Genomic DNA, 21,413 nt, shown 5'->3' on the forward strand with positions numbered 1-21,413 from the left:
ATTTAGGATATACATTATACAGCACGGCGGACCCAGGTTTTAAAACTGCTGTGAGAACTAAGAATAGTTTTACAAATTCATGCTGTGCTCCCTGCCTGACAGTCATTCTCACCAATCACGCGCCGTGCTTCTCGCATGCCAGTCATGCTCATGCACCAATCAGAAGTGGCCCAAGAAGGCGTATAGGCCCACAAACAGCAAACACGTGAAACCCAAGGAAAATGTTACGTTCGCGGTAGTGGTGTGCGATACTACAAGATTTGGTATCGATGCGATACCAAGTAAATACAGGGAAAGTATCGCCGATACGATACCGATATCGATACTTCTTAATAATTAAGGTGGATGCATCATCAAATTGCTAAAACTGAATTAATTTTCATTACCTTTAGGTGTTTTTGTGATTTTTTTTTTTATTAATTAGGTAAAACCCAGGACAGAATTTGGGCAAAGTTTATATGTAAATAAATACTGCAGCGCGGAGCTTGTAAATAGTTCTCAGTAATCCCTTGTGTGATTATAAATGTGCTGTGTGTTATGTCATGTATAGCGGTTAATGTTTATTGTTGTATGTAGTGTGTGTGTGTGTGTGTGTATGTGTGCGTGCGCCAACCATGTGTATGAGTAGTAAACGGGGCGACGTGCACGGTGAGCAGTGCCGGTGTGTGCGTTGTAGTAGTGCGGGTGTAATAAACGCCATCTGATGATTAAACCCCGAACTATCCCTGCTGTTTAATTATTGCGAGCATGACTCAGCCACCCACTATTATAATACTTTATTATAAATAATATAGTGTATGTCCGCCCGCCTGCGCCTGTTTGCTAGCCTGGCCCGCTGAGTCACGTGACAGCCGGGAGCGGCAATTGAGAGCAGCAGCGCGAACACAGACAGCCGCAGTGCATTCGGGAGAGAGATTGAAACTGAAGTATCGATCTCATTGAACTGGTATCGATCAATATCAATACCAACATTATTATCCATATTATCGATACTTGGATCGATCCGCCCACCACTACAGGAGTCTGCATTTGGTCTACCCTCTTAGTTCACTGGTTTATTCTGGCTGTATACAGTTGTGAACATGCAAAGGGGATATAGTAGGTATGTGAAGAGCGCGACCAACATGGCCGCCTTTTTTGTTCCAGATTCCTGTTCCACCATCGGGTCATCTGAGCGCTGGGTATACCCCAGAAAATACGCATTCTTATTGTATCGCATTGCGGAATTCCGCGGTATTCCCACTGATAACATAGATGGGGAACCCCTCTTCGTCCTCCGTTTTGAATTTTCCTTTTCCGGAAACGTTGAAAAATACACTCGATTTCAACATACAAAAACCACTTCAAAGGATTAAGTGACGCTTTTGAAAGCTAAATTGACATATTGTTTATCATTTCATCTTTCTAATCCTGCAGTTTCATAGCTTTCTATGAATCAGAAAAAAAGTTTACTGACCAGAACACCGGCAGCATACAGGATCGTCACGGGCCAAAAATCCTGAAATCTGCTGTATGTTCATCAGTGATTTGTTGCATCAATATGCCATGATATTAGGGAAATAGATGTGAAAAACCTGCGAGTGCAAATTCACACTTCTGACTACTATCTTCCCGTAAATACACCTTCATCTTCTTCAGCATGTTTTTTTACTGGAAGGCCAGGATTGGTTGTTACCTTACCTGCAGCTTTATGATTGGCTAGAATATGAATTAATTTGATTGGTGGCTATGCGAGCAAATGTTTATCTGCAAAGCTAGACAAGTTAGTGCCAAAATTATTTATATGCGCAAGTGTGAATTTGCACTCGCAGGTTGGTATTTGCAAGAGGACTTGGATTTGCAATACAGGTTTTGTACTTGAAAATCATTCTATCTTTGTAAAAAATATTTTTATGAAGATGTTTGGTTTCGCATTTACAAAAAATATTGACTTGTATTTGCAAAATATTTTTTTTTGCGAATGAAAATTGTGTTCAGTGCGAGCAAATTTCTTTTTACGGGTGCAAATTGGAAAGTACACATACAAGTACATATGGCACTATTCTGACTCCATACAATAATGTCAGCAGAATCAAAGCAGCTGCGGGACGGATCCGCGGGACGAGCGCGCGAAGCTTCATTTTCTGGAATCTGACAGGATCACCACAGCTTACGGTCGAGGAAAACCGAGGAAACCGCTTCATTGAGGTACGTACGAGTCACATAGTGCGATCAAAATATGCTAGAAGACAACTAGTAGCTTTTTGATTATGGTGGGTCGTTAATTGTTAAGTTAATCTTAACATCTGAGACTGTTAGCTATAGCGATCTTACTAAAATAAGCGTGGGTCGGTTAATAAAAGACAACTGAGAGTTAATATACTGTGAAATATGTTTTTATTTCAATTAATTGTATTCTTCAGGTGAGTTTAGTAGATTTAAAATGTGCAGAAACATTTGACATTCAATAGCACACTGTCTCCATTCTAGGTTCGGCCACATATCCAAGTTTAAGTATTGTTTTTTTATTCTTATTGTGTAATTCTAGCTATCTGGAAAGAGTAGAAATACCATCGTGTAAAACTGTTGTCTGACAATTATACAATACAAATTGGGGGAAAAACGTTTAAACGTTAATGAGTAAGTCAGAATCTCAGTGCACGGAGGAGTTCATTGCATTCATTGTTTATTTGCTTATATACCTTACTGTCTCATTCTTTTTCCCATGTAATGTTTCTCAGTAAATTTAAGAAAACCGTTTTGTAGCAACACAGTTTATTATATTTTCAGGACCCGAACTCGAGCAGCCGCAACTTCAGTCTTTTCCTCTTGATAAAACAATCCCCGTGAGTGTGACTACTGACACCTAGTGGTCAGGTTAATACTGGCAACTCAAATACATTCTATCACCACATCCCCTTTCCTTTAGATGTAAAGAACAAGTTATTCCAAGGAGTTATGCAAACGTATCGATTGAATAACCATTAAACAAACACTGTATAAATTGTAAGACTTAATACAGAAAATGACAGCCTCCAGAATTATTGAGCAGTCACAATCAACAAACCGCATTTTTTTTTTAAACTCAAATGACTCTTTTATGATTAGGCACTATTTACAGGTCAAGTCTATCAGGGGGCTTTACTGTGCGTTTAGATCTTCGCAGTACAGGTGAATGCATGGCTTCAGCTGGTTCCTTGTCAGCCAGTACTGGAAGCGGTTCAGGGGTTTTTGATGATTCTACACAGTCAATGTCCTCTGGAGACAAATCCGCTAGCACTGTCTCTTTCGTTTTCAACTGACTCCTCCGATTTCTTCACAGGATTTGACCATCTTCTGTCCTGACAGTGTAAGATCTCGGGTTCACCTCCTCTAGGACTGTGGCTCTGCTAGACCATATACTGCAATCCCCAAGTCTTACTGTGCCATTATTGGAGAGTGGTTCCAATCCTTTTGATGTCTTGTCATAATTTGTCTTTTGTCGCTGTCTCAGGAGCTGTTGTTTCCTCTTTAGATTTTTGTTCTTCTTTGGTGTTGCTAAGCAAGGACGTGTGGTTCGTAATCTGCGTCCCATCAGGATTTCCGCAGGAGACACACCATGTTCTAATGGTGAAGCACGGTAATTCAGCAGAGCTAAATAAGGGTCTGATCGACTGTCTCCTGCTTTCTTGAGTAGTAACGGCACAATGTGTACTCCTTTCTCCGCTTTCCCATTCGACTGTGGATATAATGGGCTCGATGTCACATGTTGAAACCCATACTCCTCAGCAAATCTCTGAAAGTCTTTGCTACTGTAGCATGGCCCATTATCACTACAAACAACCTGTGGGATGCCGTGTCTCGCAAAGATGGACTTCATCTGTGTTATCACACCCACAGTAGATGCACTGGTAAGCAACGCAATCTCTGGATAGTTTGACAGATAGTCTATCACAAGCAAGTAGTTTTGTCCATCCAGGAAAAATAAGTCAGTCCCAACTTTCTGCCATGGTGCGTCCGGTGGGTCATTGACAATCATTGGCTCCTTCTGTTGCTTAGCTCGATGCTTCAGACACGTATCACAGGTTGACACCATCCTGTGAATGTCGCCGTTTATTCCAGGCCAATAGATTGCAGTTCTAGCCCTTCTTTTACATTTTTCTGCTCCAAGGTGGCCCTCATGTAGCCTTTTCAACATCTCTTGATGCAGTGACTCTGGGATGATGACCCTGTTCTGTCTCAGCAGAAGTCCTTTGACCACACTCAGCTCTGTTCTGATATTGTAGTACTGGGCACATTCTCCTCTAGACCAGCCATCATTCAGATGCGTAATGACCTGCTGCAAGCAACTGTCTTTCTCAGTCTCCACTACAATTTGCTTGAGCTTTGCGTCTGTGACTTTAGGACATCCATGAGCCTTTTGTTGTGCTGTTCTATCATGGAGCCCCACAGTACAATATCATCCACATAAACACGCACACCCTCAATGCCCTCAATTATGTGTTCCATAGTTCTGTGAAACACTTCAGGAGCGGAGGAAATTCCAAATGGCATCCTTAAAAAGGAGTATCGGCCAAAGGGCGTGTTAAATGTGCAATACCTTGTGCTGCCCTTATGTAGTTTCAGCTGCCAAAAGCCTTGGGATGCGTCCAGCTTTGTAAAGAACTTGGCTCCTGCCATCTCGCTTATGATTTCTTCTCGTGTCGGAATTTGATAATGTTCTCTCTGAATGTTGGAATTTAAGTCCTTTGGATCCATACACACGCGTAGCGCACCATTTGCTTTTTTCACACACACCATTGAATTGACCCACTCAGTAGGCTCTTCCACTTTTTCGATGACTCCCATCGATGTCATTCTCTCCAATTCTTGTCTCAGTTTCTCACGAAGAGGTGCAGGAACCCTTCTTGGGGCAAGGAATACTGGCTGTGCATCTTTTTTCAACTGTATTTTGTAGGTGAAGGGTAATACTCCAAATCCTTCAAAGATGTCTGGAAACTGTGCCACTATATTTTTCACAGTGTCCTTTGTCTCTCCACTATTTATGAGTTATACTCTTTTCACCAGACCTAGGTCTTCACATGCCTTGTCTCCCAACACAGAATCATGTCCACCTGGAACAACCACAAACTTGAGGTGATGTATTTTGTTTCTCATTTTTACCTGTAGTCTGCATGTTCCTTTTGTTGGGATGTGCTGTCCATTATAGGCTTTGAGTCGCACTGTTTTTGGGCCTATTCGTGGCTTAATTTTTATTGCTCTGACATCAGGCTCTGAAATCAGATTGACTACACACTTCACTGTATCTAGCTTGAGTGACACGATAATTTCCAGAGCTGTCATCCACTTGTCCTGCGCAACAGTATTTACATCAGTCTGTTCTGTTATTTCCTGACTGGAATCATCCTGCTCCACCAGGCCAATAAAAAATTTGTCACTGAGATCTGTTTCCTCCACTGCATGGACACGCTCCTTTTGACCCTGTTTGGCTTTGGAAAAGCACTGTTTGGCAAAATGATTCTGCCCTTTACATTTAGCACAGACTTTGCCATAAGCTGGACACTGCTTTGGGAGGTGTCTTCTACTACATCTCTGGCAATTAAACAGTTCTTTCTCCTTTTGTTGCTTCATTTTACTCATCACACATCTCTGCATCTTCCCTGTTACTGCAGCTACAGCTGAACTGTCAATTCCACTTGTCTTTGCAGTTTCATAAAATGTTTTAGCATGCTGAAGTGCTATTTCACTGGCATGACATATACGCATAGCACCATTCAAGGTAAGCTCCGTCTCTCTCAAGAGCCTCTCCCTTACTTTTTTATCAGTGATGCCAAACACAATTTGGTCTCGAATCAGAGTCCTGCAACTGTCTGAAGTTGCATGTTTTTGCTTTCAACTTTAAATCCATTAAGAAACTGTCAAAAGTCTCCCCCTGTTGCTGCAGAAGAGAACGGAAAACATACCTTTCAAAAGTCTCATTCTTTTTCCCATGTAATGTTTCTTATTAAATTTAAGAAAACCGTTTTTGTAGCAACACAGAGTTTATTATATTTTCAGGACCCGAACTCGAGCAGCCGCAACTTCAGTCTTTTCCTCCTGATAAAACAATCCCCGTGAGTGTGACTACTGACACCTAGTGGTCAGGTTAGTACTGGCAACTCAAATACATTCTATCGCCACAGTAGGCTATATGCATTGATTATTATGACAGAATTCTGTGGTGGTGTGAAATTGATCTGTGCACCCGCGCAGAGATTTGCGCACTTGTATTTCAATCTTGTACACCCCTGCAACAAAAGGCAGACTCTGCTTGTAATAGAATTCATCACAGAATGTAAAGACATGAAATGACTATTGAAGGAAAATGTTTACCATAGATTCAAAAGTGTCAAAAAGGGTAGTAATATTTTATGGATTGTGTATTTAAATGTATAACAATTTCTTTTTCAGATGTTTTTAGTCGTTGAATTTCTGGATACCAAGACTGCTAATGTTATAGCTGAGTCATGGTTTGAGGATGGTGTCACTTGGTGGCCAAATTATACTAGTGATGAATGCATAAACAGAGCTGTACAAAAATGTGAGGAACCAGGGACTGGCTTGTCTCTTGTAGAGACAAAATTCAACCCAACTGGGTTCTGAAATATACAGACTGCATAATGACCATAATTAAAATTCTAATTATCAATTTGATTCACCAAGATTTGCTTATTTGATGTATACAAATGCCTGTTGCTGTGTCAATAATGTATTCCTTAATTTACATAAATTTAAGTCAGTACTTGGTTGAGTTGGAACACTTGTACTATTTTTTTTTACATTTGGCATTAGTTTCTTTTCAAAGAAAAGGACAGCAGTGTAAATTATTGCTGAAATGGAATCTTAAAAATGTACTCTGCTTAATAAACTACTTAGCTAGTATAGTGACCAAAGTGAAATAATAGTTCAACTTGAGCTCAGTGTGTAAACAATGTGCTTTGTAAGACACAACAGCAGGTAAGGTTGTAGCCTTGCTGTTGGAGTTTGCATGCATGAAAACAGCATTACTTAAAGGATCAGATTATGCCACAAAATGCAACTGCTTGTGTACTTTGTGTAAAGTGATACATTTAAGCATTTCTTACGTGTGAGTTTGCATTTATTGATATTTTGTGAATTCTGATCAGGTGATTATGGAAAGGCAAGAGAGAGCACATACTAGGTGTTGTGCTGCTATGGTAATATTCCATAATTATCAAATAATTAAGTAAAAGGTAGTTTGTAGTGTGGCTATTAGTCCTGCACAACTTCAAAGGTCAAATGACACAGGGATTCATTGATAAGATCTATAGTGTAGACTAATTGAATGTTTAGTGTCTGGTTGAATTTAAGCAATTCTTACTCATTTTAATGCAGTTTATTGATGTAGTTTAAACAAACTGAACAAGTCTGATACAAGGAGTCTCTGTCGGTTTTGACTGTTTTTACTCATGCCAAAATATTGACTACGCTTGACTGTGATTTGTTTTGTTTGTTAGGCAAGTTTTTGGTGATACAGACTCAGACAATGAACTAGAAGTGGGTAAAAAGAGGAGATGCAGCAATATCTCCTCTGCACCAGCACCACCTATTCCTCCACCTACTCCTGACATACCATCTGATTCAGCTTGCCAGACCTCTACTGGACCTCTGCTAAACCTGAGGCATACTGAATATCCTTGTTTTACGAGTATGTTCCTTTGTTTTCGTTGAATCATTCTGTAAGCACCGGTTATGCTAATATCCACCTATTAAACATTAATATAACTATTCAGTCAGCTTAGTTCCGAAGGACTGACAGTTACTGTAACTACATGTGCTTAGCAGAGCTCAGCCAGATGAGTCATTGAAACTTGTTTAATTTACTGCTATGATAGTGAATTCTTTTATATGGCTGTTTATTTCTAATCATTGTCATTTTTCACAGCTGCACCACCTGCCCCCATTACGACATTTGGCATGCCTTCCAGTCCTCTGCACCACTTCTCCATTAGACATTCTGAACACGGTCGTTACACAGGTACTATACTTTTATGATTACTTTATAAAGCTTTGCTCATCAAAGCGATCACTTGCATGCATTCTACTTGCCTCTCTCCAGCTCCAGTGCCTGCAGTTGTCACCCCCATCTCTCACATGCCCTCAAGCTCTATGAGCCAGGTCTCTGCTACACCTCTTTCTGATGAACATCAGGACCATTCATTTAACCCCAGGTTTAGACTGGGGAGGACAGGCACTGGACCTATTCCTTGCTCTGGTAAAATTCTTTCAATTTGAAAACTGAGTCTGTGACTAAACGATGTTTAAAAGAACTTGGTAGATAATATTGTCCTTCTGACCACATTATGAATATATATGTAATAAACCTAAATCAACAATTTTAATTAAATACTTTCCCAACTCTTTGTAGCCGCTCAACTGCACATCCTAACACTGTTGGAACATATCAAGGTACAGCAGATGCAGCTCGCTGCTGCCATTAGTAATCTCACTGCACGTATGGCGACAGACACCATGTCTGAAGTTGAGGAGTTGGAGGAGTGGCTTAAAGATTCAAGAAACTCGCATGCTAAGCAAACCATGGTATTGTAACTAGAGTTGAGCCGGATACTCGGCTGAAACGAGTATCCGGTACGGATAAAGCACTTTTGACGAGTACGAGTATCATACGAGTAATACAAGTCAATATCTGTGCTCGGATTGAATAAAAATTCTCATTGGGTAGCTGACTGTGTCTGCGTTCTGTGATAGACTAGTCACAGCGCCCCTCCCCTACACACATACAGATTTATTGTGTTGCTGTGTCCCGCACTGCTCACTCACACACAGAACACTGAGAAGAGAAGAGAACAGCGCTCTCTCTCTCTCTCTGTCGCTCCCTCAGTCACTCAGGATCGCGGGTTTTTTTCCGTTAACGTTTAGGGTTTCTTCAGCTTCAGGTTTGTTTGTAGAATGCGACTCGCGTCTCTGCCTGTCGGAGTTTTTTTTTTCTTTTTTAAACCGTCAGCTGGCTCTAGCCAGTTTTTTTTACTTCACGCACTGAGTGTCTGACACTTTCTTGCTGTATTTTATAAAAAAAAATAAAGGTAGTTGTGGTATAATTAATATTACAAATTAAGCTACACACACAAACACACACACACACACACACTCCCCCCCCTCTCTCTTTCTCTCTCTCTCTGTCTCTCTCTTACTCACTCACTCACTCACTCACACACACACACATATCTGGTGTGGAAATAAAAAAAATAAAAAAGAACCAAAAAAAAAGAAATCACACTGATCATAAAAAAATTAAAAGTTAAAAAAAGAAAGTTATGTTTAGATGAAAACTCTTGTTCATTACATTTTACTTCATAATTGCAACCGCATGTGTTGTATTCATTGTTGCAAAACTTGTTCTGTATATAGTTCGTTTGTTATCGTGATCAAAACCACTGATCTGAAGCTCAATGCTGATGCTGTCATGTAAATAGTTTTCTAATCAGCAATAAATATAACAATTTCTGATCAACCCATATCAATTGCATGCTTAAAATAACATACCGGTTAAAGCCCCACCCATTTAAAGACAACCCGACCCACTTCCAGGTCAAACCCCGCCCACTTCCGGGTTAGGCCCCGCCCATTCCGAGTACAGATACAGATAATTCATATGGTTTACAGATACAGATACAGATAATGCTGTACTCGCTCATCCCTAATTGTAACCTTTTTTTAATTTAAATAATTTAAAATGTAAATAAAACTGCATCATTACTGTGCCAATATACTGCTTATATTGTATCAGAGGCTTGACTCGTGTTCACAACATAGTTAGTATGTGGAATCGTATTTTCTGAGCAATAGCTGCTAACCTCCAAAAGGAAAAGGACATTTAGCATTTAATGTCATACCCTGCTACAATAACAGTGCACCCTGAGTGCAGCTGCAGCACATTTGTATGGCAAGATATAATGTTACAGTATAACCGTACAAAATACATTTCCTAAACGGCTGTCTGTAGCTGGGTCATGCAGCTCCTTGATGACGCTGAGCGAAACTTACACAAAGCCTACAGTAAATTGTATTCTGGACCTGCAAAATGCACCGTCATCTTGGGCCCGGGTGTCAAAGCAACACCAGTGCTCTGCCTTGCTGCCATGGTTAATGCGCTAGATTTATGTTTCAATGAGAGGAAGTGCCATGTGAATGCAGTGCAGGACTCAAGTGTGGCTGCCTGAATTAGCTCACAGGTGTCACATTATTTAATGCAACATTATAGAGGTAAAGTTTACATAACATTAAAAAGCATGTTCATAAGACATGCTCAATACATTAAGAACTATAAAAATAAGATTTTTTAAGACTTAAGCACCCGCATAAACCCTTTTAGAAACAGGAGTTGGACAACATAAAATAACTATTACCTCATTCTCCTGAAATGATTGAACGTCGGTTAATCACCCACCTTTCCCTCATGTCACCTACAAATCAAATTTGATTAAAACTTCAGATTATTTTAGTTTCATATCCTTCATACTTTTTTGCCAGTATGGATGTGAAATGTCTTACATTGTCCCCAAAGAGGTCTAAAAAGATTTTAGTCTTAAATTTAACTTTTTGAAACTTAAAGAAGCCCTGAAATTTATGTTTGTTTCTTGGTCTTTTTGTTTGCAGATGCCTCTTGGGAATTAAACAGCACGTTGGGAAGCAAAATATTTATGAAGTTTGTGTATAATTTTTCATTGAATTCACATTTAGTATTAAACAATTTCTAAATTTACAGTTAGTGAATTTTTGTATGTTAAAAAATAATTAAGTAGTCATAAATATACAGTCAGTACTTGTGCTTGTAAAACTGATGTAATTTTGCATAAAGTTTTCTTTTTTTTGGTCCTCTGTGTCCTGCAGTTGGGACAGCGGACCCGTCGTCCTGAGGGGAGCCACTCAGTCTCCGGGAACAGAGCATGGGAGGGGTCCTGCAGAATCCTACACGCTGTTCTTAGAGTTTGCTGCTCACTCAGGGATGAAACTGCTCTGACTGGGAGTCGGATGATCTTTTACTGTCCTGTGGAAAGCAATCACTGCAGCAACAAATGCAGCAAGCAACTCTTTGGGAAGCTTAGTGATGCTGCCACTGTTGGGCAGAAGCGTGGGAGGCGTGGGTGCAGGTGTGGTGAAGGTGGGGGCTGAAGGTTTGACTGAGAAGAAACAGAGGGGACACTACTGTTGGACAACCACTGCTTTAAAACTGGGCCAAATGCAGTTTCAATATAAACTGGATGGAAACCTCACCAGTCAGTCGGTATTTCAAGCTGGTCAAAACCTTCTTGTTGCTGTCCAGTAAATGGCACTGGTACAATCCTTGCTCGTCCAAGTTTATGTGATTCAGCACCATACTTGATGAAGAGCTGGCTGAGAACTGGTACAGCTTGTCTCCCTCCACCAAGTTGTGCCAAGGAAAAGAGCAGTCCAGGACTTTTGCAGCCTTTAAGGCTTCAATATAATACTCTGAGTGGAAAAAAAATCTGGTCACTATTGACAGTCACAATCAAGACTACAGCTGATAAGTGCCACACCCACCCGGTCACGCCCACTTCTGACATCAGCAACAACAGCCGGTCCTGCCCACGAATGATGGGACTCCCTATTTGAGCCCCGCACCGGCAACAGGTCGGTGCGAGGTATTGTTGGCATGCCACTACTGAGCATCTAACTCTGCCTTTCCCGCAGTTACGTTACGTCTCTCTGGTCCTCCCTTAGTTACCCGCACCTCCTGCCTGCCCTCCTTCCCGTCCGCCCTCCCCATAACTCCCCTCGTGGATCTCTCCCCTTCGTGTGTCTGCGTCCTCGGACAGACTCCCTGGCTCTTCGACCCATGGAATCCCTCTCGACTACGGCATCTGGACATGTTTTGGCTTCAGGCGATACCTACCGACGGACTCCTGGAAAGACCTCGCTATGACCTCTGACCTCTCTCTGTCTCATCCCAAATAAACTTGGTAGCTCGGAATATTCTGTCCTGGTCTTGTGTTCCAGTACAATAAGTTCGCAATATTTTTGAATTTATAATTAACAATTGCATTACTTGCAATTTGATAAATACAAACTACTTTTAAAAATGTATAATTCAAACGTGATAAGCATGAACAATTTTTTAATAAAATAATCTTTATAATTTATCAGTACATGTGATACAAGTGATAACTATGAACCATTTTTAAATGAGCTAATAATCTAAATTATGAAATCAAGAAGGAGCAGCTGCTGTGAAGCAGTAATGTGTGCTTCAGAGTGGATCTGTGACGTAATTTCCGGACCAACGGTGGACTTCCTCCCTGTCAATGGATGTATCATAGAAGAGCTCCTCCGCTCTAATTCGCACTAAACTGCTCTGCTCAACACCGCTCCTTGCTCCACTAAAATTTCCTCCTGCTCCATCAAATCGCTCCACGCTCGCTCCAATTTAAAAGAGGGACAAATAATCTGCATGCCTAACAAATGTCACCTCAAACCAAAGCCTTATATCTTAAAGAAATATGAGTAACGGAAACATTGCCACTCAGAATAGAAAATATTTATTTTTAAACAACATATAGGTGTAGGATTACAAATTTATAAAATGTAGCTTCCAACGTAATAGTATATGAACTGAAAGAGATAGGTACATTGGGTTTGCATTTTGAGGTAAAGATGGTGACATTTTAAGAATATCAAGTCTGGGAGCCCAGGTGTCTGACACATTAACCTTTTGTCTTTATGGACTTCCTGACCACTGGGTAGGGTCCCAAAGTAAATGTGAATGCTAATCTTTGTCGCTATGATAATGTGAAGGTCTGGGTGATACTGTCAGGCTGATTAGATTAGCACCTATGCATTTGAAAGGCACTGCTATGCTGATGAGATCAGGGCTGGGGAACTTCCAGGCTGATGCCTGGACTATACTTTGAGAGAATGTAATGTTGTGATAATGCGCTATACAAAAATTAATTTGTTGTTGTTGTTGTTGTACTATGCTTTGTTTAGATTGTCTCCACCTCTGTGTATCCCTCCGCCCTTCAAACATATAAACTCTCCCGAGCTGAGTTTTAGTCAGACTTGGATGACTACAGCGACACACGGCAAGTTCTCAATAAAGAGTAACTTCTGCTTGAAAGATATCCCAAGGTCTCCTGGTCTCTGCTTCGACAAAGGAAAACGTTTCCAACATAGGCAACAACGGACAGGTTTGCCAATGGCATTCCACACAAAAATAGGCTTAAAAATAAAGGAATCATAAGAACATAAGAACTATACAAACGAGAGGAGGCCATTCGGCCCATCGAGCTCGCTTGGGGAGAACTTAACTAACAGCTCAGAGTTGTTAAAATCTTATCTAGCTCTGATTTAAAGGAACCCAAGGATTCAGCTTGCACTACATTATCAGGAAGACTATTCCATACTCTGACTACACGCTGTGTAAAGAAGTGCTTCCTTAAATCCAGTTTGAAATGTTCTCCCGCTAATTTCCACCTATGGCCACGAGTTCTTGTATTTGAACTAATGCTGAAGTAACTATTTGGTTGAACAGCATCCAAACCTGTTAGAATCTTATAGACCTGGATCGTGTCCCCCCTCAGTCTCCTTTGCTTGAGGCTGAACAGATTTAGCTCAACTAACCTTTCCTCGTATGACATTCCTCTAAGACCAGGAATCATTCTTGTGGCCCTACGCTGCACCTTTTCTAAGGCCGCAATGTCCTTTTTAAGATATGGTGACCAAACCTGCACACAATATTCTAGGTGAGGTCTCACCAAGGAATTGTATAATCTTAGCATTACCTCCCTTGACTTAAACTCCACACACCTGGAGATATACCCCAACATCTTATTGGCCTTTTCTATTGCTTCCCCGCACTGGCGAGAATGAGACATGGAAGCATCAACATACATACCAAGGTCTTTCTCATAATCAGTTACCTTTATTTCAGTAGGTCCCATAAAATACCTGTACTTTATATTTCTGCTCCCTACATGGAGTACCTTACATTTGTCTATGTTAAATTTCATCTGCCAGGTATTGGCCCAGTCACTAATTAAATCAAGATCTCGCTGTAGCTGCTGAGTCGCTAGTTCAGTATCTGCTACACCACCCACCTTGGTGTCATCTGCAAATTTCACCAGTTTACTGTATATATTGGTGTCTATATCATTTATGTAAATTAGGAACAATAGTGGTCCTAAAATTTAACCCTGCGGCACCCCACTATGAACGCAGGCCCACTGTGACATTGTGCCTCTTATAACTACTCGCTGCGTCCTATCTGTTAACCAGTTATCAATCCAGGTCGCTACAGTTCCTAAAATACCTGTCGCTTTGAGTTTAAGTAAGAGCCTCTTGTGGGGGACAACATAAATCAGTGGGCTTAATAGCATAAAGAATAAACAGGCTAAGCATCCACGTTTTAAATTCCTCATTTTTTTCTGTTGATGCTGCTGCTGCGTCTCTATAAAATAAATTTTCACTGACAGCATTACGTGAAATTAAAAAAATCCCATTAGACCTACTTTGAATGAATTTTTTGATTACCAATATTTACTTTATTTAGGAATAAACTGGTGACCTGCAACCTCTCCACGTGTCAGCTGTGAATCTCTTCACCTGGTGGAGACGGTGTACTCCAACACAGCCCTGCATCAGGCCACGCAGGCAAATCATACATCAAATTAAAGTAAAGCATTTGTAGTCCACAAAGAGCCCAGACACATACTTATAGCCCCAGTAGTTTTAGAGTAACCCTTCAAAATATTAGGAGCATTATACACTGGGCCACTACCAATCTGATGCATGGCACACTGACCTGTAATAGATTGGAAATACACCAACGCACATTACATACTCAAACACACACCCCGTCTGCTCAAGGAATCATGCTTTTATTTTACAGTTTGCAAAGGAATTAGCAAGATAACCATAGCAAAATCACAGAGGTCAAAGCAATGCAATCAGTGAAAATAGCCTAATTGATCAGGCCTGATCTGCAGCAGCATCACAGACAATATAAAATGTACTCAGGCAAATAAAGCTGAAAACCTACAGTATTTGTGGAGCATAAAAACATGATGACTAATGGGACCATTTAAGGAAGCCTCAAGAATTACCAGTGTGACCCACAGGACAATCGTTAACATTAACATCTGGGATGAGGGGACACATACCTGGGATGGGCTTGCCAGCCTAGGGTGATTGTTTCATTGATGGCTGTTTTGCACCTCTCTGCGATGCACATGCAGGGCTATCCATCCCCCAACAGTCTGGGAACACAACAATTAGGCTGAGATCACGTAAACATCAGATCACGTAAACAGCAGGTCACGTAATAAAGCAGAGTGAGTCAAATAAATGTATTAACACTAGATCTACTGAGCTTTTTATTTTCTGGTGAAAAATACCTAGAACTACTAAGGCAGCGCAGATTTCCACAGAGCCATCAGCTCAGACTTTGAAACAGACAGACAGACAGACTGTGAGGGAGAGTAACCACTGAGACAAAAGACAGAATGAGCATGTTATCAACCATGGAGCATGACTTCACTCAGCTTGTGACATTTGGAGTGTGTGGAGTTTAAGTCAAGGGAGGTGATGTTACATTTATATAATTCCTTGGTCAGACCCCACCTAGAATATTGTGTGCAGGTTTGGTCACCATACCTTAAGAAGGACATTGCTGCCTTAGAAAAGGTGCAACGGAGGGCTACGAGAATGATTCCTGGTCTTAGTGGAATGTCTTATGAGGAGAGGTTAGCTGAGCTGAATCTGTTTAGCTTTGAGCAAAGGAAACTAAGGGGGGACATAATCCAGGTCTATAAGATTTTAACGGGTCTGGATGCTGTTCAGCCAAATGGCTATTTCAATATTAGTTTAAAAACTAGAACTCGTGGCCATAAGTGGAAATTAGCTGGAGAACATTTTAAAACAAATTTGAGGAAGCACTTATTTACACAGCATGTAGTTAGAGTATGGAATAGTCTTCCTGCTAGTCTAGCGGAAGCTAAAAGCCTGGGTTCCTTTAAATCAGAGCTAGATAAGATTTTAACAACTCTGAGCTATTAGTTAAGTTCTCCTCAAACGAGCTTGATGGGCCGAATGGCCACCTCTCGTTTGTAAATTTCTTATGTTCTTATGACTTTTGTGTACAAACATACATTGGAGACTGATGTGTAAGTATGTTTTCACTCTATTCGTTTCATTCTATTAGCAACTTTTCATTTCATTTTCACTCTATTTTTTATAAATAAAACAGACTTGTGTTTCCATATATTTTGTGAATATGTGTCTTTCATATTTGCAGGTCAGTCTGTGTGTGGGATATTTTGTATAGATATGGCAGGCTTTTGTGAAGGTTTCCATGTCACACACAAAGGTTTGGGCTACCAGTCTGAGTAAATGCAAATGTTTCAGGTTTCACAGGTAATTGGTGTGTTTGCACAACAAAAGCAGGAGGGCAATGAAGCTAATGGCTCAGCGAGAATCTGTGGCAGGCCTAGTAGTGCTAGAAAATTTAGCCAAATTTGTGCAGGTTTAGTACTTCTAGCGTTAATGACTTATTTTGGAAGTTTTTTTTCTTTTAACCAGTAATGCCGATAGCCCCATTGGATGAAGAGCAATACACCAAAATTTTAGGAACATTTTAGATTGAGCATATCCTCCTGCTAATACTGTAGTACTGTAGTAGTCACTGTATGTCAATTTGTCTGTGTCAGAACAGTACGGATTAGAACAATCTGTGGTACCATCTGTAATGCGATCTGGGCCCTTTAAGGCTGGCTCGCTGCAAATAGTGAGCGAGTTCGAGTGTGCGTTAGAGCAAGACGGGGGCGGGGTGGCAATTTCAGGCAGAAATTTCAGGGTAAAAACGGGGAAATCGAAATTGGATCATACTGGCAATGTTGCTCAGAATCGCTGTAGCTTTCCGATGGTATGCGGGGCGTTGCCGTGACCGACACATAAGAAAACAAACATTCATTATTACATTCTATTTATGTTAAATTGCGATCTTCCACATTAATCAAGAGGTAAAACTGACATAATTACAGCTCCGATAGCTTATATTAAAATCACCCCACAACATGGTTTTGAAATGGCAAAGACAGACACAAATCAAATGTATATGAGCAGCAACATAAGGGATCTGTTGTTTGGGTAAATTATATTATAGTATACTATATACATATGTGGTGTGGTGGCGAATTCGTGCAGAAGTTTTAGAACTGCACTCTATTTAGAAATATAAATTCGGTTCTTATCCTTCTTAAAAGTTACTTTGTTTCACATTTGAAATCGTCTTTCAAAGTGTCCCTCACAATGCCACTGGGGGTGGGGTGGGCGGGGCTACGTGGGGGGGGGGGACGCGGTCAGAATGGTATATTAAGAGGAGACCTCCACATGTACTGTTACTCTACCTCTGCTTCCAGCGAGACAAGAGCTAAAGACTCTGTAGAAGATTTCATCTATTGTTGAAGAATTTATCAAGAATGGCTTCCAAATTGTAAGTTATGATCAATTTATTATTCGATTTGAATCTGTAAAAACTGTGGATAAATTTGTTCTTCCTTGTATTTACTTTACTGACACTGTGCAAAAGTCTGACTACTTATGATTGTTAAACAAAACTAAAACAATTTTTCGAAACAATTTAAGTGTAGAATACTATTTTTTCATTTGCAGTGTTCACAAAAGGCTTATACTGCTTAATATCAATGTAACTAAATAGTCAACATGATTATGATTAAGAAATTTATTGTCATATGCATGGTAAAAACAGTCAGTTACACCGTACAATGAAAATCTTACTCCACATGTTCCGTTGCATCGCCCTAAACATAGAACAGTAAACACAGAGTGACAATACAATGTGCATTACAAAAATAAATAATATTTAGACAAAGGCTATTGTGCAAACACATAAACCTTCAGAAATAATTTACAGTATTGTGCAAAAGAGCAATTAAATGAGACCTGGAGTGAATATAAAGTTCACCGACTGGCCCATGTGGTGTACAGAGTCTGCAGAAATTGTTCTGTGTGTGTGTGTATGTGTGTGCATGGGTGGAGAGTGGTTATGGTTCTCCTTGTTCACAGGGTAATTGTCCTGACAATTAAGTCAGTGTTATGGGGGGAAGGGATAGTGGGTGTGAATCATTCACCAGCCTGATGGCCTGTGAATAAAAACTGTTCTTTAATCTGGTGGTTCTTGATTTCACACTTCTGTAGCATCTTCCTGAAGGCAGAGGTGTGAACAGTCTATGCTGGGGGTGGCTATTGTCTCTAATGATGCTATGGGCTTTCCTGATGACTCTGGGGTGATAGTTGTCCTCCAGTGATGGTAGAGCGGCTCCAATAATGGTTTGGGCAATTCTCACCACCCGTTCCAAAGCTTTCCGGTCCTTTGCAGTTGAGTTCCCAAACCAAACTGTGATGTTGCTGGTGAGAATACTTTCAATAGTACTTCTGTAGAAGTTTTTAAAAATTCTGGTTGCCATTCCAAATTTCCTCAGCCTTCTTAGGAAATACAAACGCTGTTGAGACCAGCTGATTGATGTTGTGAGACCAAGTGAGGTCATCACTCAAGTGAACACCAAGATATTTCACTCTCTCCACCTCCTTCTCTTCAATATGCAGTGGTGTGTGTTGTTTTTCTTTCTTCCGTGGGTCTACAATCATCTCCTTGGTTTTGTCAGCATTTAGGGGGAGATTATTGTCCTGACACCACTCCACTAAACTCACCACCTCTCTCCTATATGCTAACACTTCCATGACCTAACTGTAAATAAATAAATGTTTGTTTTTTTTTTATCCCAAGTGCTTCCAACAGGCATTTCCTGCTCTGCCCCATGTGCAAGAAGACACAGACACGCCTTCCAGTGCATCTGACTAGGGTGTGCATGAAGAGGTCTTCAAAGAAGGACATCCGTGAAGTAGTGGAGAAGGCGAAGCAGGATTCGCTTGAAGTTCTGCAGTGGGGCAGGGTGTTCAGCTACAGGCACCTGCAAGACATTTTGGATGATGCTAATCCTATGAGCAGGTTGGTGGGAAAACTCTTCAGTCTTTTTTACACATCTCGCGTCGTTTCTTCAGTATGACATTTACTAAGAGTTTTTTATTTACTTATTTATCTGAAAGGCTGATCCAGGAGCTGGAGCATCGGCACATGGTGGTGACAGACACACCCTCCCCAGCAGTGGTGGCGCAGACCAGCAGTGTTCCTGTGGTGGCTGGTACAGTCACAACCGGGCAGCGACCGGAGAGCGCTGAGAGTGAGCAGTCGGACGATGCAGTCAGTGTCAGCAGCGGCGAGTACTTTCAAGTGTGAGTATGAGTATCTCGGCTTTACAGCTTCATTGATACTCTTTGCTTTTGTTTGTGAGCCAATTGAATGTGCAATTGTATGACAAAATATATTTTCCACATGGCAGTACCCGGGAGGTGCAGTGGCCACAGACCTCCAGACACATGATGCAGGAGAAGGGACTGTACAGGAAACATTCTCTGGACCATCCCCTTCTGAAGGGCTTCGCCACATACTTAGAGAAGGATCTCCTGAATGAAAATTTTAAGCAGGAGGTGAGGATTCCCTTAAAATGCACTTTTCTTTTACCTTTATAGTAAGTAATATATTCATATATTTATTCATTTTCATTCTGTTTTTTTCTTTTTAGGTGGAAAATGCCAGCAGGTTCATGTTTTACATGAACCCTCTGAAGCCTTCCCTGGAATTTGTCAGGGAGAGGGAGAAGGCCAGGCTCTTCTTCCGGGAGCTGAGTGAGGCCGGGCTGTCCGGGCAGACCCAGGTGAACTACCTGAAGAGCTTGAGGAGGTTGGTAGCTTGTTTTGTATATTTTTTTTTAATAATATTTTAATGTGTATTTTATATATGTGCTTAGGTGTATATGTATATATGTGCATATGAACATATATGTATATCATACATATGAATACTTAGATACCCGTACTTCCTCTGACAGATTCCTGAAGTACCACACTGTCATCACCGACCTCCGGCATGACAGCAGAGGACTGTGGAACGACGCCAAGTTCTTCATGGAGGAACTGAGCTCACTACAGCTGAGCTGTGCTAAGCTGGCGAGTAAGGAGATCGTCCAAAGGAGGTAAGTTCAATTGTTATAACCTATTTCATTTTTTACATCGTGATTTGCTTATAAATTCTGCCCATAGTCTCCTCCGTGTTACTCGCATTTTAAAATGTAGACTGTATAAATCAGGATTGAGAATAATTGATTTTTCTATAGGCATGCCATTCTGACAGAGAAGAACCCTCTGAATCCAGAAGATTGCTGGGCCGTGCTGAGGGCTGCCAAGCACGACTTCTTGGCGATCGTCGGAAAGGTTTATCCAGAAGAAACACCCCTGGAGTTGAAAGAGTGCTGCCTCCTGCTCTACTACCTGGAGGCCATTGTCATCCTGAAGCATCTCCAGCAAGCAGGCGTGGTGGAGCACATGACTGTAAGTATTGTACTCTTCTTTTGTCTGTCACTGACACTTTTGCTGTTACCTTTATTAATCAGTGTGACGTCCTTGTTTTGTGCAGGTCCAGGAGTGGATGGAGAGGACCAGAGATGAGTCGGGCTACACGGTCATTGGGGTAAAGGAGCACAGATCGTCCACACGACGAGTGGCTGCATTTGCCCTATCCTCTGAGGAGGAGAAGGTAACTTATTCAAATTGGTCCAGATTTATTTCATATTTCCTGCATGAACCAAACAGCATCTTTTCAAAATTAAATCCTTGTTCATGTTTTTCCTCTGCCGACAGTGGTTTGATACCTACTTCAGTCACGTGCGTCCGCAGCTCCTGGCCTCCAATTGGAGCAAAAGAACCACCAATCAGCAGGGGGGAGATGAGAGGTTCTTTGTCTCCACCTCAGGGAGGCCGATATACAATGCATCAAATGACCTCCACCGGCTGCACCAAAGGTAAGCTAACCATCGTGATGCATTTCCCCCACAATATGTGCTGAATACACATTATCAGGCGTCATGTGAGAAGTTTTAATAAAGGCCATGTTAATTTTGAACTTTAGATACCAGCTGGACCCAGTGACCAGCCAGACTGCCCGGCGAGTGTTTGGGACAGCCAGCAAGAACATGACCGACTCTGAAAAGACTTTGGTGGCTGATTATCTTAGTCATTCTGCTGCGACGGCTCAAGATGTGGTGGCAGCCAGTAAGCTGCTGAGCAAGCTGGCAGGTGACTTAAGGTAAGCATGATTTATGTTTGCTGTCGGACTTTCAACACACACAATCAAAGCCCTCATAACTGAACACTAATCTTACACTGTTTGTATTTCAGTGCCTCCTCTGCAGAAGAGGGAACCATCCGTGCTACCCGTGGCGCTGTGCGGAGTGCTGCCCCCGGATCAAATCAACGGACCGACGTCCAGGCAGCATATGACCGGC

The 21,413-nt window shown here is 41.2% G+C and overlaps 1 long non-coding RNA gene across 4 annotated transcripts; it reads left to right on the forward strand.

Annotated features, from left to right (window-relative positions):
* Positions 1–885: 885 nt before the first annotated feature.
* On the forward strand, positions 886–12,026 carry LOC140582939 (uncharacterized). 4 transcript variants are annotated; one of them, XR_011985744.1, is made up of 8 exons: positions 1,757–1,848; positions 2,070–2,187; positions 6,016–6,102; positions 7,476–7,666; positions 7,904–7,996; positions 8,078–8,233; positions 8,387–8,427; positions 10,636–12,026. It is a non-coding gene; the product is annotated as an uncharacterized lncRNA (long non-coding RNA). The 4 variants fall into 4 exon arrangements; XR_011985743.1 differs by lacking the exons at positions 1,757–1,848; positions 6,016–6,102 and adding an exon at positions 886–1,102 and having other exon boundaries at positions 10,636–12,023; XR_011985742.1 differs by lacking the exon at positions 6,016–6,102 and having other exon boundaries at positions 1,738–1,811; positions 10,636–12,023.
* Positions 12,027–21,413: the final 9,387 nt, after the last annotated feature.

Source organism: Paramormyrops kingsleyae, chromosome 25, assembly GCF_048594095.1.
Source record: "Paramormyrops kingsleyae isolate MSU_618 chromosome 25, PKINGS_0.4, whole genome shotgun sequence".
Lineage (NCBI taxonomy): Eukaryota > Metazoa > Chordata > Actinopteri > Osteoglossiformes > Mormyridae > Paramormyrops > Paramormyrops kingsleyae.